The 21475-nt window shown below is 38.6% G+C and overlaps 1 protein-coding gene across 4 annotated transcripts in view; it reads right to left on the bottom strand.

Annotated features, from left to right (window-relative positions):
- CDC42SE2 (CDC42 small effector 2) overlaps positions 1-21475 on the bottom strand; it is an 83645-nt gene that overhangs the window by 43379 nt on the left and 18791 nt on the right. The gene's annotated exons all lie outside the window — the stretch shown is intronic.

Below are 21475 nucleotides of genomic sequence, written 5' to 3'. Positions count from 1 at the left end.
CTAAACACTTGAAAACAGTATAGTGAACACTCAGTTTATTTTACATGCAGTCCATCTTCGGACAGAAAATGGTGCAGAAATATCACCCAAGTTTGGCAGAAAAAGCAGGATGTAACTGGGGCACATGGCAGAGCCAGAAAGCAAAGAAATTTTAGAAGTTGTGAGAAGTGGCAAGTGCTAACTGGGCCTGTTTAGATTTCACCCAAAAGACAAGCATGGGGAGCAGCACCAGTAGACTCACAAAGCAAATAAAGAATGCTCTAGTCAGAAACCTGCACTCATGTAAAAATCCTTACCATAACATTATGTGTGGTTTCAGACCAGACCGTGAGGAGAAGAAGAAAACTGGTAAAATATTTGGCTTTTTCCTATTCTCCATCAACAGCCGGAGATTAGCTAGCTCATTATTGTGTAACACACAGCACAAAATGACAGGAGGGTAAGGTTTCATCTTTTCCTAGCAGTATAGAGCAGTATATGCTTTTTTCTCCTGCATCCAGACATTTCTTAAAGTCACTTAAGGTAAAGGAAAATCCAGACATACCTATAGCAACAAAGAAATCTGGTCCAAGTACCATAATTTAAGTATGCAATAATGCAGGTAAGAGTGCCCTAATTCTGTAACACTTGAACAAGTGCAATGAAAACAATGAACTGAAATACAGCACACAAAGAAGCTCCTACGCTTCCACAGCACAGAAAACCCCTTTCAGCCACTTCTACACACAAGAAACCCGCTAAATACTGTGACTGCGTGTGCATGTCCATGCGAAGCCACACACACAAAATACAATTAGTAACTGCAGCAATCATAAAGTATTTCACCCCTATGGCTAAGGCTCTCATGCTATACCCAGCAAGTATGAAAACCACCAACCAGAAAGCTAACAAGATTTTGCCTCTACAAACTTCAGACAGCCAGCTGGCACTAAGGAGAACAACTACAAACTGAAAAAAAGTTTCTAGGGATACCTGGTAAAAAACCCCAACATTTATTAGAGTTGTAGTCAGTATAAAATAACATTTTCCAAGTCAATAGCACATTTTGGTTTTTTTGCTGGAAGCATCACTCATTTTTCAAAAGAGAATGAAATTCAGAAAAGGGAGAAAAATCGGAAACTCTTCAGATTTTTCAATACACACAGTTGCTCTCACTAAGGCATTACACATACACAGAGTTATACCTCCTTACTAGAAATAATACCAGTACACACACAGGGTTGTTTATCATAAAAGAAATACTGTAATTTCCAAAATATCTTCTTTTGTAACTTCAAATTACAAATTTTGTCATCTTCAAATTTCAGCTTGATTCAGATGAAGCACATTAATAAAATGCATATTAATTAAAAGGAATTACTGTTCTTTGCTTCCCTCTTTCCCAAACTGAAATTCACTGCAAATGATCCTTAATATTGAATTGAATTTGAGTATTTACTTTACTCTTTAAAGTACTTGACCACAGAAAGCTCCTGCAGCTTACACTGATAAAAATGTTTACCTCCACAGAGTATGAAAAAAATGCAACTACCAACAAAATCTAGAAAATCCTCACTGAGTTGCATTTTGTGATAGATAGATAGATGCTTACTCATTTTTTTGGTTGGAGATCTTGTTGTTTGGCAAGTCTGTGATGGATGAACCCATTCTGAGTGAAGAGTGCTTTGATCCAGACAGACATCATCAGGTCTGACTGAAGTCAGTCCTGCTGTGCAGAACTCTGCTAGGCCATATCTTCAGAGGAACTAAGGAATCTAGTCCATGTCCTACCAGGAGCTAACAGAACCAGCCTGCGCTGACTGTGATGGGGTCATTCCCTCAGCCTTATCTTCTCCAAGCTGAATAAACCAAGTCACCTTAACCACTCTTCAGAAGTCTCGCCCTCGAGACCTACCACCATTTTGGTCACCCTTCCCTCTCCAATAGCTTTAGACATAAAGATATTTAGATATTTTAATTGCGTAACCCAGAACTGGCCCCAGCACTCAAGGCGAGGCAGCCCCAGTGCAGAGCAGAGTAAGACAACCCGCTCTCTTGCCCAGCTGCTGATGCTGTGCCTGATGCACTCCAGGACAGAGCTGGCCCTCCTGGCTGCAAGGGCACTGCTCACTCATGTTCATATTTAAATTGCCAGAAAAACCAATCCCCAGATCTCTTTCCAACTCTCTTTCTGGATGGCTGCTTTTCAGACTCTTGCTCCCCAGTTTGTATATTCAAGCAGCATTACTTTGGATCAGATGCAGAATCTGGCATTTGCTCATTTTATATTACATACGGCTGGTGATTGCCCAGCTCTCTAGTCTATCTCGATCTCTCTGCAGGGCCTCTCTACCCTCAAGGGAATCCACAGCTCCTCTTAAGTTAGTATAATTGGTAAAGTTACTTCATGTAGGACAACTTACTTAATATCTACATTCTGAGACCACTTCTTAAAACACTAAAGAGCACTGTCCCTAAGATGTAGCCCCATGGAACTCCACTAGTGACAGGTCACATCAGTCTGATGTCACCCCATTCACTGTAGCCCTTTGTCCCTGACCCATGAGCCAGCTGCTCACCACATGATGTGTTTGTCCAGCTGTGGGCTGGGCATTTTCTCCAGAAGGGTCCTGAGAGAGTATCAAAAGCTTTAAAGAAATCCAAAGAAGATTATATCAACTGGCTTTGCTTGGTCAAGTGGGTAGGTTACCTTGTAAAAGAAAATTAAGTTTGGTAAACAGGTCTTTCCCCTCATGCTGGTTGTGACCAATGACTGCGTTGTCCTTATGATGTTTTTCAGAAACTCCCATACCAAGCACTGAAGTGAGACTGACAGGCCTATAATCGCCAGTCCTTCTCACCTTTCATGATAATTGGGTTAAATCACTGCTTAGTTTGCATTCAATTACTGCTTGATTGATTACCATTTAATTTCCATTCAATCACTGATTAATAGTAATTTGATCATCATGTAATCACTAATAAAAACCTTTTAGTTAACACTATAACCACAACTTCTCTTAGTTCACCTGCCACTTGGTATCTCATACATTGGACAATATGAAGAGCTTTACCAAATTAAGCTCAATAATAAGTTATTAAAATTTAGACAAGTAAAATAGGAAAGCAGGTAGTAATGTCTAGCTTTAAGCCCAAGAGACACTATGACATCTCTCCTACATGTGCAGAAAAATAACTAAGTACATACAGTCAGCTTAAAAGAAAAACACATGGTGCACAAATTTTCAACACTTCAATGCAATTTCATTGAAGATACCAGAATTATTGACCTAGTTAAGAAACAAAGTGCTATACAAAAAAGAGTATTTCAAAATGTTCCAGAAACATTTTAACAAAGTACATATTCTCAGCAGAACAGTTACTGCTGTTCTGCAATCTGAACCCAAAGGAAACTAGATGGTCTCCTCAGAAATGTGCTGCCTATCTTGCCAAGGAGCACTGACTTGTGTTCCCTGTGTACCCACAAAAAGGTCGTTACTGTTAAAAATGTCAGTTTGGGAAATGTCCTGTGGGCAGTATCTCAGTGGCAGAGCAGAACTCACCTGGAGTTCTACAGCCAGTGAAAAGCCACTGCAAACCTCAAACGGTTTGACTTTCACAGGAAACACGCACATAACACAGAGGTGTATGACTTACTTACACTGACAGGTATCCAGGGAAAAGAAACCTAAAATAAACCCGTCAAGGCTACAAGCCATTCTTCCTGCAAGCTTTAAACTAGCTTGTTCATATCAGTAAATCTTGAACAGATTAATTTCAGTTCCCGAAACCGAAAGCTGCTGACAAAGCCATAAACAGCTTGTTCACTAAATATGGAAGATATCTTATGTCCCTCAGTTCTTAGCTTCTCACTATAAGGAAGTAAATAGGTAATGTGAAAAGCATACTCTGACACCAAATAACCACAGGATGACACTATTTGAACTCCGCAGGGAATTCCTAGTTATATTAACAACTCCAAATTGTACTGTCATATAGCAGACAAAAATACAAGCAACATCCTCTTAAAAAACAGGCATATTCACAGATAGGATATTATTTGATAGCTGTAAATTCAGTCTGTCAACAATAAACTGCAGATTAACCCACATCACAAACTCTCCTATCTTATCCAAGAGCCTACTAACCAATGTGTTTAAACATGCTTAAAACATGCTTCATTGCATAAAAGACTGCTCTTTTACATTCTGAGTTTTGGGGATGTTTCTCATAAAAACAAAAAATCAACCAAACCTCAATTTTTTAAACTGTCAAAACCACATTCCTATGAAATAAGTTGTGAAAAATATAATTTATCAACTGAAGAACCCTCTGTTCTCTGTGATGCAAAGTATTTTCTATAAGTCACATTAATAAGCATGAGAGGACTGAGACATTATACCTGGACACTTCTTGTTTTGTTCCTCAGAACACAACTAGAGAAACTTTCCAGAACATATCTGGATTCAGCACATGGTCTCTTGCCTGCCCTCAAAATAACAACTTTCTTGGTTGTTTCTATTTCACCATTAGCTTGGAAATGTTCTGTGAAACAGAAGCATTTGGTTTGCTTAAGATCTGGGCAGAGGACAATAACGAGATTAGCAGGTACACTGGCAAGATCTAGAGCAGATTCTTGGCCAAGGGTGCAGCCACTGGGCATCCAGCAGGCTCCAGATTCACCCAGGAGGCAAGCCCTGGGTCAGGGACTTCACACAGCCTTCCAACCCCATGTACAGCCTCGTGGATGTTATCTACCTCTGCAAGCACCCTCAGTCCCTCAGTGCAGGTAGCTGATGTTTTTAAAAGCTGAAGGAGAAAACAGATGGATATGTAGATTACTAAGGTTTTATTTTTCTCCCCACAAACAAAATCTGATTCACCTGAATTACATTTACATATTCCTTCTGACTGCAGAAGTACTTCAGCCAGCTGGCTCTGATGCAGTCATGCATCTGCTGTCAATTCTCTTCCTTAAAAATTAATTTTGTTTGCTCTTAAGCACATTTTGCACCAACAACACCCTATTATTTTTTTTCCAATACATTCCAGATTAAGCTCACGTCACACAATATAAATAATACTCATGGGAGGCAAACATGACATTTGCAAAGTTGAGTCATGACAGCTACTAAATACAACCTCTTTTAAAGAGAATTTAAACAACACAATTTAAAAAAAAATCAATTAATCCAGGGACTGTGAAGGTAAACTCTTAACCTTATTGTTGGTAGAAGATGTTTTCTGTATGCTATAACTTAACTCACAACAAAGTTACCTGCTTCTCATATCCTGCTACCCAGTGTTCAGAAATGGATCATCTGAATGCAGAGTCAAACACAGTGCTTTTGCTATCTGGAGTCCCCAATACCTTTAAATGAAAATTAACAAGGTGCCCAGCTCTTCTTATCAGGTTCATGTTCTTGGACTGATCAGAGAATTCTATTCTAAATTAGCAGGTAGCTATCACAGCAACATAAGATGTTCCCAAACAATCTTAAGCACACCAAAGAGCCCACAAAGAACCACATCACAATCCTCCCTGCCTCCAAATAAGGGTATTTATTTAGCTCAAGGCCAGACAGCATTTGCTGCTTAATTCCTTTAGCTTTCAGTTACTCATGTTCCCACACAAAAACTTCTGCCTTTGAATGTTTGTTCTTAATATAATTCACAGATTAGAGACCAATTGATTAACTAAGAAATCAGAAAACATTCTGGAAAGAAGGCAAAAAGAAGGCAATGCAGAACACACTGGATATGAGGCTAGCTCTGCCCGTGGTTAGAGGCACTATGCCCACAGAAGAGGTAGGTGTTTAGCTGTCTGAGATGTGATTTCATGCACAATCACTGCGCTACGCTCCATCCACATCCCATGATGGCACCTCAGGAGATGCCAGGTGTGGCTGCATGTGAGGGAGGCCACTTGCACAAGCAGAGCAGTGCTAGCTACAGCAGACAGAATTCTGGAGCAGACTACAGAAAGTGAGTCTGGACCAGTTGCTGCTGCAACTCCCACAGACAGGCATGACCCAGACTGGCCAAGCCTCAGAGCACAGCCCCTCCCAAAATTCCTCTCTGCCCCTCACACATTCTTGTACATCAACACCTTCGTGGCCATCCCCGCAGTGTTGACAGCTGGGCATCCAGAGCTAAATCTAACTTTGTTTTTAAGATGTGATAATTGCAAAGCAGAGTCATCATATATGGCCTAGCTAAAAATTAGTTCAGACAAGTTTTTTTTCCTGAAAAATGCGGTGTATTGCTATCCAGCACAAAGAAATCAGAGCTGCATCACATCAAAACTAAAATAACTATTTCCATGTAATTGTAACAACAACAACAAAAATAGGTACTTAAGAGATTTTGAGTTTGGCCTCAGTAAAAGCTTTACAATAGCACTGTGCTCATAAGCGGCTTCCATTGTAAAATACAGTTACTTGTCAATAGCTACTACATAGCACAAACCACTCAGAACATGTTGCTAAGTCAAACACCTTGCACTACACTTGTCTGTCAATTCCACAGAAAAGACACTGCTGCTCTGAAGGGAAACAGAGGTGCCCAAGCTCAGCATAGATGTGGACTTCTAATTGAGTTGATGCTTGCTAGAAAGTCCTCTGCAAGCAGAGTATTTTTAATCACTGCAAACAATGAAAAGACTAGTATAGTGTTTTCAACAATAAATAAAAAAATCAAAGTTAAATTACAAAGGATAAACATGAGATCAAGTTATCTAGCTTATTCAGCAAACAAGAGGTTTTTATTTGCATGGTCATGCTTTCAGATGAAAGATGGAAGCATAAAACACAACTTTAATTACAAAAATAATTATTATGTCCAAAACACAAAGGACATTGTTGATATAACTGGATTGTTACTTTCTAAGGCAGGTTTGCAAAGTAGCACTTTTGTACTCTGACACGCAGACTCCAGGCCCCCATTACTACTCTAACACAGACTTAATCAATTTATCCATTAAATCAAGTTAAATAGTATAAGGGAAAAACCAGAAAGCTACTACCAAAATACATTTCCTGGAGCTTTTTTCTAAATTGTACAACAGTCTCAATAGGCAAATAGTGAAAGTATCAGCCCGCTATTCAGTGGGGGAAAAAATGAAAAGGTTCTTGATGTCTGTTAAAAAGCTACATTTCCCCCCCCCCAAAAAAAAAAAAAAAAAGGATTCATTAATGATTCGAAGACTTCGCCAAAACTTTGAAAAATAGTACCAAGCAGGTAACCAGCCTATAGCTCTTTTCCTGAGCAGGCATGATTCATTATCTTAGATCCAGTGACTTCTTTTACAATTTGTGGTATCAATTTTGAGACAGGATTGTCACAGCAAAGGCTGGTAGTTACTGTAAAAAAACCATCATGCACATATATAAGGATCTTTGAGTATAATCAGTCATCATGAATTCTATTTCTAGTATTTAACAAAATTAGTTTTAATGCTAAAACCAAACAAAGAATAAAACAAGAGGCCCATGGCAGGTATAGGCTTTTTAAGGAAGTCTCCTGACCTCTCCCTCCTTATATGTGTGGGAAACTAAGGCATGCAATGATTGTCTTTTAAGACAGCCAAGAACATTCGTAGTCAACTTTTTTCTAAGCACACACATTTCCACCATTTTAAGGACTTCCATGTGTATCTTCTCACACAGGTAAGGCATTGGAACTGCTCACAGATACTAAAGACAGAGATCCTTTCAACAGGCCAACAAATATCTACTAGTTTTAAAAATTCTGTATGTTAATCTTTTACAGTTTTATGAACAGACATAACAACAGTAAAATGTTACCTTTTCCTAGAGCAACAGATATATGCCTCAGCAGAAGTTGTTCTATACTCTGCTCACAGAACTCTGCAGTTCATTGAATTGTATGCCTTGAAAAAAAGACCACTGAATATGCACTGCTGATTACTATAATTTGTGATGTATTTAAAGAGAACTCTACACGTCCGCCTTGGTATCTGTTTTCATTGAATTCTAGCAATACAACTATAAAGACATGTTCAGACAATTTCACTACAAAATCACGTTATTTTTATTACTCAGAACAAACTTTAACAAGTGGTCCCCTGGATGTCTGTTAGTAACACACGTTGCTCCTCAATTAACATAATATTAAGAGAAGATCAGGTTTAATCCTTCTCTAAGTGGAAAGACTGACTGAAATAAGGATATATAATATGAATATACTGCAGTGGCTGCAGTGTCCATGGAAACTACTTCTCTACTAGACGGGCAAAATTACAGCATCCACTTGGTGAGTTAAGAGTATATACTTACAAAGTTTTATGTACTCTTAGTAGCATCATTCCCCTTATGTCAATTTTGTGCATTTATAAAAGCTCTGCAGTATCCTCAGCAGCTCTTGGACAAAACCATCTAACAAACCCCTAATGGATACAGCGAGGTTTTCTTTAGCTAACACTAAAAAAACACATACACAGTTAGAGCTGTCCACGCTTCCTTGCCAGAAACACACCAAGCAAAATGTAAAAGATTTGTTCTCTTCGCTACAAATATGCAACAATACAGGACTGCAGCTGTGCCAGATAACTTCGTTTCTCACTGTTCATTAATACAAGGGTTCGTGCAAGTCACTAGAATTTTCTATTCTATTTTGAAAGGATTCTCATATGGCATACCAGGATTTTAAAATGCCTCAAGAGTCAAAAGCCTTGTAAGTGAGACAACCTGCACAAGAAAAACAGGTTAAAAAAACCAAAACACAGTTTGGAAAGAAACCTTAGTGACTAATGCTGACCTACGGAAGTTACAAAAAAAAAAAAAAACTAATAACATCCTGGTTTCTGATGGATATATCTGCTACAACTGCATTTCTTTCCATAACTGCTCTTTGGCAAGCATTATTAAGTTGGAAGTATAACAAACAAATATACAGTTAAGTCATTGGTTAATTTGTGGCCACTAGTTAGAGCCTGCTTTGTTCTGTTCCCGGGTCACATCTCACAGCAACCATTTTGGGGGATACACCTTTCATGGGGGCACTGGCACTGTGCCAGAGTCAATCCATGACACAAGCTTGTACTGCTTTGTATTTATCTGAATGTTCAGTCTTCTTTAATTTGTTTAGTGTTTTTGTCTTATTTTGTAAACTAAGAAGCAGAAAAAACTTCCATGAAGTTTGAAACTTCATTGTGTAGATAAATGCCAGATTAATTAAAGGTAGTCTGCCTTGGAATTCCTAGTTACAAACAGAAACAGTGATAAGTGGACAGGTGTGCTTCCCATCTGAAAAGGCCTCCACACCACCATTAAACACTACTCTACACAAAGAGACATTAAAGCAATAATTGAAGATCTAGAACCTCTCGTCCATTTGTATTTTTTTAATAGGCATTCAAATGCCATTTGAAAAAGCAAGTGATGCAGTATCCATTAGTGCCCTTAAGCTATTCTAATGATTAAGCCATCTAAGTCTGTAAAATAGGCCCCTTCATTTCCTTACAGTTCACAAGCACTTTCTCTCCTGCCCACTTTCCTTAACTTTTTTGCCCGTCTTTCTCAAAGAATATTTTCTCTACCTCCTCACTTTTAAAGAGGCAATATACAGGAAGGAGACATCTGAATAGTGTGCATATTGGGGAACTAGTGCATCACTAGCCTTTTACTATTATTTTACTATTATTTTCATCATGAATGACATTCCAAGTAGACACAGCTTTATTTCAGAATAAATTAACCAAGACTTTGAAGTAATTTTCCCTATTTCACAATCTACCTTGACATTTTTGTCATGAATGCATTCCGTATGTTTTGTTTTTTAAAAAAAATCAATAAATATTGTGCAGTTCTTGTCCATATATCTAGCTTCTGTAGGATGATCAAACTGGTACAGCTCAAATCTCAAAGAAATAAAGATTCTAGAGTGACAGAGGATGCAGAACTTGGGAAAAGTAACCCCCAAACTACTAGGCATATTCCTTAAGATACTTGTACTAGTATGCTGCTGTTAAGGCTGAAACTAATGTTAGAATTGTGGTGCTTCAATCTGCTGGTGCTTCAAACAAATAAAAACATCACCCTCAAGGTGTGTCAAGCTACACAGTTCTCAGTCTCTTAGTGCTTTTCCTTTTGTTCTGTCTCTGTTCTTCCCATTCTGCACTATGAAGCAGGCATGTTAAATCCTGTGGACAGTACGGGTAGGAGCCAAAAGTTAGAAAACAAAATAGAAAGAACTAGCCAAGCAGCCTTTTCATGCTGTGTTCAGCTCTTTATGCAGTGATGGTGAAAAACAGCCATGGAAGGAGAACTAGGTTCTTTTTGCTACTGAATCCTTTCATACTTATGTTCCTACAACTTCTGCTAATAGAGGAACCTGTGCTTTCTGCTTCTTCTCCATGTCGTCCAGGTCTCCACACTAGCCCAGCACAATCTTCAGACATTTCTCTTACCTACTTCTTGATTTCTCCTCTTTCCCAAGAATATCTGTACTTCTCCATTGAACGCATGTGGCAAGGAAAAATCATCCATTAGATGTTAAATTCTCTACTGTAAAAATAGTATCTACTTACAGCAAGTGTTATCAGTGTGAAATGAAATCTTATTGCCGTAAGATGGCACAGCAATGAATTTACATTCTTCTCCCCATTGTGGGCACTTCAATTTGGCCATCACATTACTGGGCAATATTTGCTTATCCACACTGAATGAATGCTTTCAAGTACAAAAACCTAATGCTGGAGACCTTGTTTGATAGGAAGGAAAGGGAAAAAATTAGATTATTCGTCAGAAAACATATCTGAAAACAGTACCAACAACTGTGATACAGATCATAGGCATGCTGCCTCCACACAATCTCTCTTGCATTATTTCAGTTAGTTACCTCTTGCCAACAGGTAAGGAAGGCAAATCAAATACACAACATACTTGTTCCCAACCTTCTGACCTAAGCAGAAACCCTAAGTGAAGCCTAAAAAATAAACAACGTTTTGACCACAGTATTTCTCATGCCGAAACAATCACAAGGCATGGAGTACTTCTGCTGATAACTTGAAAGTCCTGAATAACAAATGTGAAGTATAATACTTGTGCTGCCTCACTATGCAAAGAATGCTGCTTCCACACTGAGTAAGAATCTCAATAAATATAAACAGGAAGACTCAAGTGTTTCTCACATTATTCAAAACCATTTACCCACTTGAAACAGGGAAATACAAGTTCCTTTACTCAAGATCAACTACGGATTTTTCAGACAACCAACACAACAGGCAGTTTTTTGTAACACACACGACAAAGCCATAAGGAAAACGGCAGTGACAACTATTGCAGCTCTTTGTATCAGGAAGGATTACCAGGTTCCTTCAAGATCCAAACTAGCCACAGACAGCACAGTAAATTACAAGGCTTAGCTCCTGATGGACTTCACATCAGACGCTTTCAAGTTTAAATCCAGAATATAAACGCTTTTCCAGAACTTTCTACACTATTCTCACCATCTGGTGTCTTATTCTACTCTTCTGACAGGTAAACTTTGTTAGTAAGTTATTTCTCTTGGTGATTACTTAGTTCCTTAGACCACAAGGTAAAAATATATTCAGAAGCATCATCCTGGCTCCAACTGTTATTATGGCAAAACAAGACAAATCACACGAATTTCCCAACATACAAATCCACTACTTTTACTGGTACTGCCGTGGTCAGCACATGCTTCCCTTTCAAAACAGAGATGTAGTCTCATTTAACACAGCAGAACTTGTCCCATGCCCTCACTGCAGCAATGCAGAGATAGAAACCACTGATTAGTACAACAGCTTCATTTTCTCTCAAGAATGACTGTGGCAAATGACCACAAAACAGGCATTACAGAAGTTTTGAAAAGACAAAAATAGCCCAAACTAGCACACTGCCTTTACAAAAGAGGTACAATGAGATATTTTTTGACTTTGACAGAAGATGCACTATTTTCTTTAGTTCTATGGAGATGCTTTCCCCAATCTCCCATTACCTTGAACTCCTAAGAAGCTTTGCAGACATTTTTGAAAAAGACATTGTAATATCTCTGAAATATACAACTGGTATTTGCAACTGGTAAATAACTTCATACTGACATTCACAAACTGCGGTTTGCTTTAGCGCTCTGTCTGCACACTACAGAAATGCTGAGAAACTCCACTATCACAACAAGTTGTCAAAGTCAGTGGAAGCTTCTCTATCACAGAAAAAAAAGAAAGGTGCTTCCTGCCTTCACACTTGTCTTAATTGTGTCTGTTTTTGTTTGTTTTATTTACTAGCATAATAGTATTTCATTTATATAATCCTTCCCAGTGAAAGATCTGTTGCTGAGTCATTAGAGTTTTGCTGGAGAGTACAATCGAATCTGCACGTGTAATTGACTTAAGTAAATAAACTCAAATGACTAAACTTTGACTAAATTGTCAAACAGCTGAACGGTGACAATTCAATTTACCATAAAAGTTTCTCTGTTTGAACAAGGCCCTATCTCCGCCAATGTCACACAACTGTTCATTTTTCCTTCTGTGTGTGGGTGGGGTGGGAGATATTTTCTTTGTATCTGCTGACAAAGAGTCACTCTGTATACTTGGAAACAAAAACCCAAAAAACCACACACCAATTCCTTTGCCTGGAATAACAGTTTTTATCTGAAAGTTCAGATTAAGGTGTAAGAAGTATGCATTTAGACAACTAAGTTGCAGTTGTTCTTGAACATGTTTTTCCTTCTCAACTAAAGGAGAAGGACTGTTAAAGATGGTGTCAAACTTTAAATCTGTAGCTTTGATTTCACTAGCAACTTCTGAAAAGAGCGCAAGATATAATTACTCCATTAACTATTTAAGTACAGTCTCAGTCCTCTCCCAAACAAAAAAGTTTCCCTCATTTCTCCTGCTCCTCACAAGAAAATACAGAGAGTTCTACAACTTGAGCATCGACGTGTCTCCAAATATTTTAACACTTGAGCTTTCCCTCTGCATTTTACAGCAAACCAACAAATATACCTAGTAAAAGGAACATGTTCTCCTTAGCTTTCACCTTCAGTGCTCAGGTTGAGAGACAACAAAAAAGGGAAGCCAAGAAATCAGAAACTCATTCATGCTGCCATCAAGCTTGATGTCCCACTTGCTTGAACAGTTTAGTGGGACGATAGCTCTTCACCAGCTCCTGTGCAGGACAATAGTGCCTGTGTAGCACAGTCAGTGGAAGTAAATGTGGTCCTGGACTTGCAATTTGGCCTGATCAGAAAACATCCAGGAAACACCACATCTGCTGCTCCATTTGCTATGGGCTGTGACTTACTATCAGCTTGTAGGGCAAATACTGCATCTAGGAGGTATGAAAATGTAAGGCAGAACAAACAAAGATCTGTACATAACTTCTTAAAAAATGTCTACTGCATTTGACAAAAGAATGGAAAACAGAACTACAATAACCAAAATTTCCTTATTAGAGTAACTAGATGAGCATCATGCAGTCAGTAACAGCACCTTCACTGGCAAGGTGCACTTGCTTCCTAAGCGGATTTGATTTCCCCTTTTTCTCTGGAGAAACAAGGAGTGACAGCTCACATGCGAGATTCAGCATGCAGGCCAGATATGGTTGTGGTCCTTTCACACAGAATAATCAGTCACTGCCCCAAAGCCCTCTTTGTCTGCCACTCAGACACAGATCATTTGGTTTAAGGTATTCATTATTCAGTCGCTCCCTCAAACAAATGCCCCCTCTCTCCCAGACATGCAGCCTAAACTGAGCCTTGTGAATCCCTATCCACAGCAAGGTAATTAATGAAGCCTATCATATTCTCATCAATAGAGTGATCCTCAACTCATTCATGGAACTTCCCATGGAAATGGATCAGATTGCTGCACCTGAAAAATGAAGTATTTAACATCAGTTTCTCTAGAAATCATCTGTCACAATAAGCATTACCACTTTAGAAGCACCAATGCAAATAACCCTTTGAATTAGTACTTTTAAAAATAAATTCCTTTCTTAAACCATTGCATCTTTAAGGATTTTGTACACCTACACTACAAAAATCAAAACTGACTTCTTTCATGGTCTTTAACTGGTGACAATGAATTGCCCGAACCGTACCAAACAACACTGAATTTTCCAGAAAATGCACTATCAAGACTCTTAAAAGCAACATAGACACTGGCAAATCTTTAGTCATTGGTTTATCACTGTACTAAAAGACACACGGATATATTTCAGTCTAAGCGTCAAAATTAAAACAAAAGAAAATATATCCCTAGTAAGAATAACAGGCGCACAGGTTCATCTAAATACTATGCTACCCGTTCAATTTGCTCATCCTTAACCCCCTGGCCATCCTGTGCTGGGAAGCTGCCCTCATTCTTTTCTGCAGGCCCTTGTTGCCAGGGCTGCAGCTGCACAACTCATTGCTGTTCAAGCACATGTCTCTGGAGGGGGACACAAAGGGTTTCATTATCCGCTCCTCCCAGGCGCCAGATAAGAGCACTCCCCCCTCTCCCCCACCAGAAGCAGGAGGCAAGCCCTTGCCAGACGTGACCACGGACATGAAGAGCTGCAGAAGGCACAGTGCCCTGGCTCAGCTCCCTGCCAACACCAGCCTGCTCCCTCCCAGGGACGCTCTGCAGAAGCTTCTCCCGTGTGATCCAGTATTGACTCACGACGTGATGGGGAGCTCACGCTGCAGTTCAACTTAAGAACTACCGAGACAAGACCTGTATTTTTAAAACTAGTGAGAACAGCCTCCTAATAAACCTAGTCTTCCAGAAAGAGCTTTGTTCAAGAGACGTGGCCTTCTCTGGGGCATACAGACAGAAAAGGATTCATTGACCAAATCAGCGTACTGTGCTGTGCTCTCAAGCTCTCTCATTCGCACTGAACAACCTTTCCATGGTTTAATTTAAATCTTTACTGGCATTAAGAGCTAGACTCACTCTGTACACTTGTGAAGGAGAGGGCTATAGGCAGCGTTTCCATTCAGGAAATGCAGCTAAATAAATAAAATTAGAAAATTTAAAAATTAATTATTTCTTGGACGGGTTTCGGTATCTTGTAAATGCCAGAATATTGTCAGCAATTTCCTAAAAAGAAGTTGTTTAGCATTTCTGGTGTCAGAAGAAAGAAAACAAAATTAATTGCTTTCATTTTGGATTTCCCTTTCTCAGGGCAAAAATTCACTGCTGAAGGGCAGAACACCATTAGAGAAGAGAAAGATATTAACTCTTCATGAGAACCCTGAGTAGCAACACATAGTAATTCATTAAATGTTTTTTTGGCTATGTACAAGTAGTTTACAATGGAAACAGAATATTTTTTTCATGTACATCTTACACATACACTTTAAAGATTATCAGTTCTAAAGATTTTAGTTTAAAGTTTAAAGTTTAGTTTAAAGATTATCAGATGTAGAGATGGAATAGAGTACAAAAGTATTCCCACACAGGGAGCCAGACCATCACGCAGTAGAAGGTGGAAAGGAAATCATAGTTTATCTAGGCCTTTACTAAAGGCCAGACTAATTTTTCACTTAATGCTATCAAATCAGCAGTCCTGTTCTGAAGGTCTGTCTCTTTACAACAGCGGACAGTGGAGGAAACATCTAGGATCTGTGCCAGCTCCAAGGAAACCAAGTCTCCATACAAGGCAATATGAATTCCACTGTTTCCTGCCCGTAAGATTACCGGAGCATGCTGGCAAGGCTGTGCACTTACTGTACTCCTGAACAGTCAGGGGCTGATGACTTCCAGATAGCCTGAAACCAAAAAGCTGGTACCTGTCCCATGATCTGACAATTGTGACCTGGGACTGGTAGGGCCACAGGCAGAAGCATGCTGCTTTAACTCTGTGTTAACGAAGGACAGCCCAGTCTTGTTCATGGTAACTTTCTGAGAAACAGGTTAGATCTTCCCTCATGGGTTTCGCCTTGGTAGTTCTACTGAGGTCTTCTAGCCTCATTGTTATTTCTGAAGGTCACAAAGAAAGCAGAGCTGAGCAAACCACACTTCTTTCAACGAAATAAAAGTTCACGTTTTGACAAAAACAGTACATTTACAATGACCTGTCTCAGTTCCATATAAAGCATCTAATCCTGAGGAATACAACCAGTATTATTCAAGGACCCCGAGTGAAACACTTCAAGTACAACAAAAAGTTTCTTTTTCTTCTTAACCTACAGTTGTGAGCTTTCTTCCATCATGAGAATATATAATAATATTTAAAGCAGGAACAAAATAAGATCAAGAAATGGTACAGGTACCATTGTTTACTTGTAATACTATGTATCTCAGTATTTGATTCCACCTGCTCTTTCATCTAGCCTTATCTCATATCTCTGTCTCCCCCTCCTGTTACATAGCTCTGTAACTGGGATGATAGAACAACTACTAGAGAGAACTTCAATTTCCATGTTAAAGACATACATCAGCTAGAGTCCAAGAAAAAAAAAGCAAAAACCACCACAAACAACACACGTATTTCACAATTAGGCAGACAACATGGCAGAAGTAACTAGAAAAATAAAGAGGGGTAAGAGAGGAGCAGTAGAAAAACACACAGTGATGCTAAAATAACTGCAGTTCTTGAACATGCAATGTAGTGAAGAATGCTAACACCTATCAAAAGAGAGTTAATCTTCTTTTTATATCACTAGTACATCCATTATTGAACATCTGAAAATAACTAGCAGGTGTGTATATTTTTACACAGCTAGATAGATACCTCAAGCATTTCAACTGCTCTAGTGAGATGTGCACAAACCTATCACTCTCAAAAAAAAGTTCTGATTTAACTTGCTTTGTAATATACTGATATCCCAGACAGCTGCAAAATTTAGACAGTGCTGGTAACACCAGCAATAACAGTCAGTGCATAGTGGTCACCAACTTTGACAAATACATTTTAATGGAAAAAGGCACAGCGCTTAGGAATTTTTTAACAAAATATGTTCTTTCACTTCTTGATGACTATCCTATTTTACTGTAATATTTACAGTTTATCAAAAATTAATGCTCTTTAAGTGTACCAATACTAATAGCACAATAATGAGATATTGAAAAGTATTTTAGAAGCTCTTCTGAAAAGCTACTGATCTTAATTTGTCAAGTAATAGACTTTTGTTCATTTTGTACCTGCATGTTACTTGCAACTGTGTTACTAAACACACCCTCAGAATATCATAATATTATTTCTGCATATATGTGAATCTTGCTTCTAGAGGATTCTCAGCTATATGAAAAAGAAAAAAAAAAAAAAGGCAGCGAAACAAACAAAAAACCACTTCCACACTTGAGCTCAACTTGAACTACCAAATTAGCAATAGCTGCAGTGCTACACTATTGTAAAGCTTCCGGTGAGTAAATGCTACGTGACTTCTTTAAACACATATGGAAATGAAAGTGTATCAGCCTCTAGAGACTGGAACTTTTTGTTTTGGGACACAGAGATTTTTCTGCTACAAAACTTCACACTGGGGAATTAGACATCTATTTACAAGGGTTACTAGTCACAGCAATCCAATATGTAGGACCAATACACAGATTAACAAAGAGTATCCATGAGTCACCAATACTACCTTAAAGATCCATTTGAGCCCAAACCATTCTGTAATTTGTAACACATATCTACTCCCTTCCCCATAACTGGCACGATAGTCAGTACTTGCAAAGCTATCCACTTTTTCCTGGGCTTTAAAAAGAGAAATAGTTACAGTCTTTCTCCTGTACCACCCACCACAAAGGATTCATGATGTAATGCTATCCATCAGCCTTCAAATTCTGGGTCAAACTAACCAACCACTGTAGCTATTCTGAGAAAGAAGCAGCAGAAAAGAAGAGGCAGAAAGGTAACAGGAAGGGTTAGTGCTATATTGGAGGTAACAGGAAAGGCTGGTGTTCTAACGGGGGAAAGAGATCAAAAGGAGCAGCAAGGCAGAGCACAGCAGAGAGAGAGAAACTACACTTATCAAGCAGGTCTGAATTTTACATATGATATAAAATAACTGGGTTGACTCGTTTGGTTTTCAACAAAAAAATCTGAAGAATGGAAAGTAAAAGCACAACAGATAACCTACTACATTAAAAAACATATCTTAATATTCACCAGCAAAGATAGTTCCAGGAGATATGGAGGAGCTAGATGGAGAGCAAAAGAAAGAGGGTACAGAACCACTGTATTTATGAGAGAGCACTTGTTGGTAAAATCATTCCATGGACTGGGTTATCTAAAGGTAAATAAAATTTTGACAGCAAGTTGTGTTTTTCTTCCACAGCAATTCCGTTAACAATGAGAAATTTCAGCAAACCTCCATGAATTTGTTTTCACTACAACAAATATATCTAGTAGCAACACCTATATACAAACTACTCTGGGGATCTGCACTTTAAAATCAGCGGGGACCAGAGATTCATGTCACTGTGTGGCTTTTCATTTACTTGTTAAGTCACACTCCATTAAAAGACATTCAATACAGCAGTCTCTTGTGGTTTCTCAAGTTAGGGCCTTTATGTTAGAAGCATCTCAAAACTCAGATGGAAAGTTAGATTGAGAGATTGTCAGAAGTGTCATGTACCCAGCAGTTTCCACTCGATGCTTGACAGATTTTTTGAGATGCAGGTGCTACTCAACTATAGATTCAGCTTGCTACTTTATAAATCAAACAATTCCTCTGGTGCTTCTCCCTCCCAGTAATTAATTACAATGCTTTTCTGTGCCTCCCATCCCTCTTCTGCCTAAGGTAATTTATGTATACATAAATATAGATATAATACATATATATATAGATAGATATGCTGTAACAAGTAACTACGACCCATGTAGTGTTCTTTAAGAGAAGGTATTTCACACTTCCTCCTTACCACAGCAAAAGCATCTTTCCCACAATACTAGCACTAACTTGAACAGACCACTCTTAAAAAGGGAGCTAGGGTAGCCTTACTATCCTCATTTTTCAATTCTCTCATATTAACTAAAAAGCAAACAAAAACCCACTGAAGCTACTGAAGCTCCCCACTATTTTCCTGCCTGAGACAATTCAAAAGCAGCATTCCTCTTCAGCCTGCCAACGGGATTTAAAGAAGTTACAGCTTGAGGCCATTCACTCTTACAGGTCCTCCCACTGCACACCAAGGAGTGAACGTGCCCAGGATGTACGAATGCAGCTCGGCCTCTGAATGTGATTCATAATTAAGGCCCAACATGACTGATAAACTGTTGACAAATACTTGAAATTAAGTTTAATAAACCAGCCCCAAATGGAAGGTCAGTCATGCGTAATACAGTCAGAGACAGGCAGATCAATTATGCAACAGGAATAATGGAAATACTGGCCTACTTATCCCTCCTCCTCAATTTACTCAGTAACAGAAAACATTCCTGGTAGGATTAATAACTGGGAATGAAGAAAGACTAGAAGGATTAAAGACTGATTTCAATGCAATTGAAATTTCGTTTCAATGCAGACAAAGACTTAAGACACCTATCTTTTGAATTGCCTTGGTCAAAAGAAGAAATCAGATTCTTGAAAAATCTACAGCCACTACTTCATGCTAAAGGGAGCAGGAGCAGCAAGATATTTCTTCTCTGATTGTATTTTAAAAAGAAAATTACATAACTAAGTGATGTCTCATGGTAAGCCTAATATGATATGAATGAAGCATATTCCAGAAACTGGATCAGTATCTCCTGGACATAACAGCACACAAACAGTCCAGTCAAGTAATTCTGGACATGAGCAGACATGCAAACTAGGTCTCTGTGAAATGACAGAAAGGAAGCAGGAAGTCTGTAAAATCTGCACCTCCAAAGCAAAATGTTACTAAAATTTTCAAGACAGTATTCTGAATCTATGTGCAAAACTCTGAACAAGTGTATATTGAACACACCACTCCTTCAAGAGACACAGGTGAAAGTGCTTTTCCTAATAAGGATGTAAGCTGCACATAATGTTAAGAACAAAGGTAGAATACAATCCATTCTGTGTCCTTTAGTGTGCTGTACCAACTGTTGGTCCAAAAGACAGACTGCAAGACTGTTTTGTGTGGCAAAGATGAACTTGAAAATTAATTTCAGCCATTACCACAAGTCTGTTCATTACTTGCATTTTCCTTCTTTATACTAGATCATTCATATGAGAGAGAATAGGATCCTTTTATTTCCTTTCAAGAAAATGGACAGCTGCATGATTAGAAGCTCCACCCAGAATTCAAGAACATTTAGACATGTTAATGGAACAAACAGATCTCCCCTGTTTGTGCTCACTTTCAGCCAGTTCTTAGATTTCACAGGAGCTTTTCTCTGCCTCTGAGCTACCTAACTTACTAGGTTTTAAGTATTTCAAGTATCTTCATGCTGCAGAATAGGAGACTTTAATTATTTCATAGCTTTAGCAATCTAATCTGACTGTGTAACACCAAGGCATTGTTTGGCAGCTTTAGTGAATGCATAGCATTGCACAAACAAACCTGTACAGAACACAAACAGTAAGCACTGAACATAGCAAGAACTATTAACACTCAGCCCAGGCTCTCCCAGGAAACATGATGTAAATGTTCAAGTACACCCAGGACATTTGTCCTTGGCATCCTCTCTGCAGAGAGCACTTTGTCCCAAACATTAAGAACTGAACAGACTTCGGGATTTTCTGTGGAGATGTGATTATTCAGGGTGGAAAAAGCCAGAATTACACTCTTATGCTTCTTGTGCTTTATGCCATAACTACAAAATAACAGATTTTTTTTTCCAGTATAAAATCACATCTTTCAAAAAAAATATTGTTTGTGAAGTACAGTGTAAGAGGGCAGGACACAGGTTTTTCAGGAAGTCATGTTTCCCACTGCACGTAAGATTAGCCATTTTTAAGAAAGAGATTAGAGCATACAACTTCCAGAAAGGAAAAAAAAATGTCTTATAGAAGAGAATTATTTGATCTGTAATATAAAGTGGATTTTAGCAAATCAGAAGTCTTAATTATAAAACTCCAAAAATGCAAGATCTCTCATGTGTATATTCAGTATTTCAAATTACAGAAACTGGACATCATGCAGGTGTATTTCCCAGCACAATTCCTCTGTGGATCTTGCGCTTTCCTTCTCTTCCCCATTACAGCACAGAGGGAGACAAACCAATTTAAGTATCTAATTTAGACATCAACCAATATTCCCTACACACTTTTCTAGCCTACTTTTTGTTTACTATTCTCTGCATATAGACAGGTATAATGAAATTTGGTTTCCATGAGTGCAATTGTCCTATTGACAAACTTTGTTTCCTAGCTTTCCTCTGTTTTATGGTTTCCAATGCCACAAAGCTTCAGAAAATTTGTAGAGCAAAAGGACTGTGGACTTTCACATTAATATAGTTCAGCTGGATCAGCTATGTTCTACCTCAAAACGCAAACAAAATGCTTCAGGGAAATAAACGAAACCATTTCTAAACACTTGAGAAGCTGGATCAGTCTCATAATTCAGCTGCACCCCAGTGATTTGACCCAAGTTTAACAATGGAGGAAGTGGAGG

The sequence above is a fragment of the Onychostruthus taczanowskii genome, unplaced genomic scaffold (genome assembly GCF_017590055.1).
Source record: "Onychostruthus taczanowskii isolate IOZ18803 unplaced genomic scaffold, ASM1759005v1 scaffold167, whole genome shotgun sequence".
Taxonomy (NCBI): Eukaryota; Metazoa; Chordata; class Aves; order Passeriformes; family Passeridae; genus Onychostruthus; species Onychostruthus taczanowskii.
Note: the sequence above shows the minus strand (reverse complement) of the source record. Positions and strands in the feature narration are given on the sequence as shown.